The sequence below is a fragment of the Rattus norvegicus genome, chromosome 15 (assembly GCF_021556685.1).
Source record: "Rattus norvegicus strain SHRSP/BbbUtx chromosome 15, alternate assembly SHRSP_T2T, whole genome shotgun sequence".
Taxonomy (NCBI): Eukaryota; Metazoa; Chordata; class Mammalia; order Rodentia; family Muridae; genus Rattus; species Rattus norvegicus.
This window is the reverse complement of record NC_141548.1, coordinates 57,496,744-57,503,000: the sequence shown is the minus strand read 5'-3', so window position 1 is coordinate 57,503,000 and position 6,257 is coordinate 57,496,744. Positions and strand designations below refer to the sequence as shown.

At 45.8% G+C, this 6,257-nt stretch overlaps 1 long non-coding RNA gene across 3 annotated transcripts; it reads right to left on the bottom strand.

The window, feature by feature from the left end:
- Positions 1 to 238: 238 nt before the first annotated feature.
- On the bottom strand, positions 239 to 5,893 carry LOC148001053 (uncharacterized). Of its 3 annotated transcripts, none has more exons than XR_015638354.1 (4): positions 5,760 to 5,893; positions 5,581 to 5,669; positions 3,035 to 3,119; positions 239 to 966 (listed from the first exon to the last, which is right to left on the bottom strand). It is a non-coding gene; the product is annotated as an uncharacterized LOC148001053 (long non-coding RNA). The 3 variants fall into 3 exon arrangements; XR_015638353.1 differs by having other exon boundaries at positions 5,581 to 5,694; positions 5,799 to 5,890; XR_015638355.1 differs by lacking the exons at positions 5,581 to 5,669; positions 5,760 to 5,893 and adding an exon at positions 3,278 to 3,402.
- Positions 5,894 to 6,257: the final 364 nt, after the last annotated feature.

Sequence of the window (6,257 nt, the reverse complement as noted above, 5' to 3'; positions counted from 1 at the left end):
TTGAGACAGTCTTGCTATACATCTCAGACTGGCTTAGAACTGATTCTCCTACCTCAGCTTCTTGAGTGCTGAGGCTGGCTACTCATCCACCTTCAGGGTGTTGTTTGGGGTGTGTGTGTGTGTGTGTGTGTGTGTGTGTGCGTTACTATAAGGCATTGAATCCAGGGGGCTAGTTCTGTACTGCAGAGCTATATCCCCAGCCCTCAGTTTTGTTTCCTAAGAAAAACACCAACAGTCATTTTCCTTCCATGTTTAATTAATGGGTCAATTTAGCTCTATTTCTTTTCCTCCTGCTCCCGTTCCTCCACCTCCTCTTCCTCCTCTTCTTTTTCTTTTGGAAACAGTGTCTCATGTAACCCAGGTTAGCCTCAAAATCCCTACGTAATGGAGGGCAACTTTGACCTTCTCCTCTGCCTGCCGTCACCTCCCAAGTGCTGACTCCACATAGAGCACCACTGTGCCCAGTTTATGATGCGCTGGGTGTTGAACCTGGGGCTTCCTGTACTGGAGACAAGCACTCTACCAATGAAGTTCACAGTCACATATGTCCTCTGCCCGTCCTTTAGATTCTCCTTTATAAAACAATGTAGGTCTTACCAAGCGCTCAGCAATGCTGGAGAGAGCGAGGTGCAGAGACACAGAGGTCCGTGGCACGTCTTGCCAGAAGCCCAAAAGACAAACCGATTTCCTAACCCACAGGCTTGACATGCTGACTCTCAGTCAAACTGTTCGCTGTCCTCGGTCACATGGTGATGTCACTTGCTTCCCTTACCTTTGACCACGATTTGAGTGACTGTTCTCACATAACTTTGGTGAGAAAGAAGGAAGTTCAGAAAAGGACGTCACATGGGCTCCTCTCCACGTGTGCTCCTCTCCACGTGTGCTGGCCTAGTGGGTTCATACTGATTTAGGAAGAGACGGCTCATTTTAGGGAAGCCACAAGCACTGGAACTTGGTGCCATTTGCCTGTGAGACACCATGATAAGTTAAAACCAGAAAACCTTGCAAGAAGGAAGAATTCACACAGAAAGAAAAGATTCAGAAATCAAAGAAATTACAGTAAATGCCAGTTGACAAGAAAGCGGCTACCACAAGTATGTAGGTGCAATTTAATAAATAGTTTCCCCTTGTAATCTGAGTGACCGCCTTTGGGCGTCTGTGGATGGTTGAAGTTGGCTGAAGTTTCTCTTCGTATTGTAGTCGAAGACAGAAGACAGGGAAAAGTATAGAGAAACCAGTTCAACCTCCTTATCAAACAGTTGAAGCATTGCATTTTCAGAAAATACATGTTAGTGTGTTTGCCGTGTGTGGCATCTGCTTACTTAGCAGACCCGGGTGTGTCTTTATTTGTGACTCCTCACAGCAGGCGGCTCATCTGCCAACCTCCATGAGGTGTAGCATAAGTCCCTCCGTTTGGTGATGGGTGAAAAGAGCTTCTATGGAGATCCTATGGGTGGAGACCCGAGTGATAGCTCGGCTGGAGAAGGCATTGGCTATATACGCTGAAGGCCTGAGTTCCATCTCCGTGCCTGCTGGCCTACAGTATCCAGGTCAGCCCTGAAACCAGAGAGACCCTGCCTTGGCAAGGTAGAAGGTGAGACTGACTCTAAAGTCATTACTTCCTTACATATCCTTAGTCACATCTCTGTCCTGAGGAGACTCCCTCAGGCTAACTAATTAACCTGCTAATTAATTGATTAATTGAATCGATTAATTTAAAGAGAATCTTGTGGATGGAGGTGTGGCTGTTGCTGTACTTGCCAATTGGTCAGATCCCATGACAACCTTAGTATCCGAGAGGTAATTGTTTTCTGTTTCAGAAGAATAAAAAGGAAATTTTAAAAATGAAAGGACTGAACATTTCACTTCTACTGTAAGTCTGTGGGGTAACATCTGAGTAGATGACATATCCTCATATATCATGAAGGCTGACAGGCCAGAAAGCAGAAAAGAACGTGTAATGACTAGGGGTCATATGGCACAGTTCTCTGGTTTAACAGAAGTTGGGAAGAAAAGCCAGCTCTACACTTGTCTTAGTCAGGATGGCTACTGCTGTGTTGGATCACCACGGCCAAAAGCAACTTGGGGAGGAAAGGGTTTATTAAGCTTATGCTGTTCATCATTGAAGGATGTCAGGATGGACCCTGGAGGCAGGAGCTGATGCAGAGGCCATAGAGGGCTCCGGCTTACTGGCTTGCTACTCGTGGTTTGCTCAGCCTTCCTTCTTAAAGAAATCAGGACCACCAACCAAGGGATAACACCACCCACAATGGATGGGGCCATTCTTCATCAGTCACTGATTTAAAAATGTCCTAGAGACTTGCCTCCAGCCTGATCTTATGGAAGCATTTTCACAAGTAAGGGTCCCACCTTTCAGATGACTACAGCTGCTGGGTTCAGTCTACGTTGGAATCCCAAAAGAGTCGATTCTGATATTGGTGAGGGACGGCTGCAGCAACAGCACAGATGGACTCGCCATTGAGAGTGAGAGCAAGCAGGCAAAGAGCAAAGTTTCCTTCTTCCATGTCCTTTCACGTGGGCTGCCCCCAGAAGGTGTGGCCCAGATTTAGAGTGGATCTACTTTAAATAATCTGATTAAGAAAATCCCTCGCACGTGCGCCCAGCAGCTTAGGGTTCAGTTGATTTGAGACACAGTCAAGCTCACCGTGGAGATTAGCCATTACCAGTATCTACTTCACACACTGCTTTCCAACGTTCCCCTCTTCCCACCCCTTCCCCGTGGCACATCTGCCACTTGTCACACTGTTGGGATTCACAGGCCACTCTTGGCTTTCTCCTTACTTCCTGGTTGATCCTCCTCCCCTTGTATACAGTAAAGCTCATTCTTTGGGTTGGGTTTTTTTATGGATTATGATAAATGCTCAGGGGTGTTAGCATAACAGCACAGGAGAGTCCCACAATACTCCGTGCCCCCATGGTAGTCACTCCTTTCCCTGCCCTACTAGGTTCTTTTCTGTTGCTATGGCAAAATGCCCCGACAAAAGCGCCGCAGAAAATAAACATTTTGGCTCACCGTTCACAAGAGATGCAGTCCATCATGGCCGGATAGTGCAACAGGCTGGAGCAGGAAGATGACTGATCATCACAGGATACCCACACTCAGGAAGCAGAAAGAAAACAAGCAAGGAAGCAAGACCAGGCTATAAAACCTCAAAGCCCACCCCTAGTGATGCCCTCCCTCTAGCATGCCTCCACCTTCCACAGGCCCCACCATATTCCTCCCGAGCATCACCAACCACTAGGACCAAGTACTTACACGCCTGAGTCTGTGAGAATACATTGTATTTGAAGCACATCTACTCTTATCCCAACAATCATGCTTCTTCTGTTAAGTAAAGGCATTTAAAGTTCAGCCATGTTCTCTCGTCATGGTAACCTGCTCCTTTGTGCTACTCAGTATTGATTCCATTCTGTGTTGTCATCAGCTCGCCAGAAGGACCTAAGACCTCTGAGCTGATTTGACTTTAGGGTGCTTCTGAGTAAAACCTCTCTCTCTCTGTGTGTATGTGTGTAGCAAGTTTGGCTCACATAGGTAGACATCTAAGAGTCAGGTAGGTCATTTTTCATAACCATAGATTAGTGCTATGCCCAGCCCTCATCACCAAGACCTCTTACTACAGCAGGCATCATATAAATATGGAAACCCATAACTGGCCAAAGTACCAAAATAAGTGATGGAGTGCTTGGTTCTAAGCATGGCAGTCATATCATCCCCTCCAAGGCTCAAGGAATGTCACCAAAGAGGAGAGGGAGGTAATGTAAGGGCTGAGGGTGTGTGGATGAGCAACAAAAACACATCTTTGGGACATGGCTTAGCTATTTCCCCCATGAACTGGCTACATCAGTGGTTATCTGCATAAGACCACTACAAGGTTGGGCCTGTCAACATTTTATCACAGATGAAGAGGCCCAGGAGGCCCAACTCCTCTGAGGGACAATTGGCAGTTAATGAGTCTTTGGTGCAGGGAGTGTTTATTTCAATGATGTAGTCATTGATTCTACATGTCACCCATGCTTGGGCAAGAAACTCCAGTTAAACTCAATGGGTGTCACACACAGAGAGTCATGAAAGCAGGATGGGGATTTGTTGGGCAGAAGGTTTCAGAAGGAGAAGGAGGGGCTGAGGGTGGGAGAGGGGTGAAAATGACTGAAATTCATGATATATAACTAAAAGTTTCTAAATTCAGGAATTTCAGAAGGGTTAGATGAAGGCAAAATAACTATTACTCTGTTCTCATTGATATTTTTAGTTAGGACCATGTGATGGACCAAATTGTCCTCACTTTTACCTTATGTGACAGATAAGAGAGGTGTTTGGTCTCATTAGGGAAATGTTTTTGTCGCTGACTTCTTCCCATCAGATTTAATTTTGTTAAAACTTCAATTATAAACCCCATAATCCATACAGCCTGCCGAGTATAAACAGTATTATACCCGAATATCCTAAAAATGAAAAATGAATTATGCTAGTGCCATTAATCCCTCTAAATAGCGGGGCTCTAGGAAGCTTCCTGCTCTGTTTCCCAGAATACCTGAGAGAGGCCAGTGTCAACTTTCTGTTAAGTTTCACTAAAGCTTAATGTGTGCCTGTTTTAGCTCAAAATAAATCTAAGTTAGAATATATTTTAGTGGCGATAAAGTTGGCCTTGCATACGCCGTGGGTGCACATGGTACCTAGAGATGTCTGATCTGTTTATGGATCTGATTTTCCCCAAAGGGAAACCTGGGAGTCAATTCCGTGAGTTCCATTACACATTATGGGGTTTTGGTTTTAAAAGGCCAAAGTCATCTTGGTATCTCTCTATTGATTTCGCTGTAGGACCTGAGAGGCTCTAGAAACATTGGAGGGCAGCCAAACCAGGGAGGCAGGCAGTGGTCTTGAGTTTCTGCTCCCCTGCTTGTTGCTTCTGCTGTTATTTCTTTCATTTCTTTGTTTGTTCTTGCTGCTTGTTTGCTTGTTTTGGTTTGGTCTTTTGAGATTTTGTTTTGGCACAGGAGCTCCAAATACCTGTATCCATAAGACCTTGAGCTCCAAACACTCTACCTTTGGGCTATGTCCTCAACCCTCATCGCCACTCCTGGTTACACCGCTACCTGCTGTACCTTTCTGACTGGGGTCAGTTCCAAGATTCATGGGGGAAACTACTCTGTTGGAGTTATGAGCCAAGTTACCCAAAAATGCCTGAGATCCACTCAGAGTTTTCCTCTCTGGATTCTCTTTCCCATTTAAGCATATCTAAGTTATTTTAGCCAATCTGCTCCAGAAGAAGCTAGCTCCAGGTTCCCACGATGGAGCACAGTCCTGGGATCACAGAAGCAGCCTCCTGAGAGCAGGAGCCAGCAGCTCTCCCGCCCCAATACAAGCTTTAGATGAGAAATGAGTCAGTTCCAGGAATGCAACAAATTCTCCTTACAGCCTCAAGTCAGTGGCCAGCAGCAGCAATGAGTGCTAGGGCTCCTGTCTCATGTTGTTCCCAGTGTTGTGACCAGTCAGAACAGGTCTGAGGAAAGCACAGACCAGCTTGAATCCAGCAGGGAGTCCCAGGACCAGCTACATACCTGATACCACTTCTAAGACCCGGCCATCCATAAGGTTCATAACACTGCACAGTCAATTGTCTGGCTTTATTGGGAATCATTTCTTCAAGCTGAAGCGTTAAAAAAAATCAAGCCCTAAGAGAGAAGTAAAATAATAATATAATAATAATAAATCGTGAAATTAAAGGGTATTGTCTTACTCTTCTGTTGCTATGATAAAATAGTCTAATGAAAGATACTTGAGGGAAAGGGGTTTCTTCACTAGGAAGGCCTTCTTCTACATGGTGGAGCTTGGCATCTGGATTGACCTAAATTGTCCAGTCAACTGGTGTTGATATTCTAAGCTCCACCCCCATAGTTACTTGGCAACAGCCAGGTATGTTCCGCCTCATGGTTACCTGGCAACAGCCAGCTATGCCTGGCACCATAAAGGGGGCTACTTGCCCCCTCCTTGCTTGCTTCTCTTTCTTCTGTTGCTCTTCTCCCCTCTCTCTCTCCCTCTCCCTCTCCTCTCCTCTCCTCTCCTCTCCTCTCCTCTCCTCTCTTCTCTTTTCTCTTGCCTCTTGCTCTTTCCCTCTTCCTCTTTGTCCTTTCTCTCCCTATTCCCCTCCCCACTTCCTTCCACGTGCTCATGGCTGGCCTCTACTCCTCTCCTCTTCTACTCTCCTTCTCTCATTAAACCTTTCCATGTGGAACCA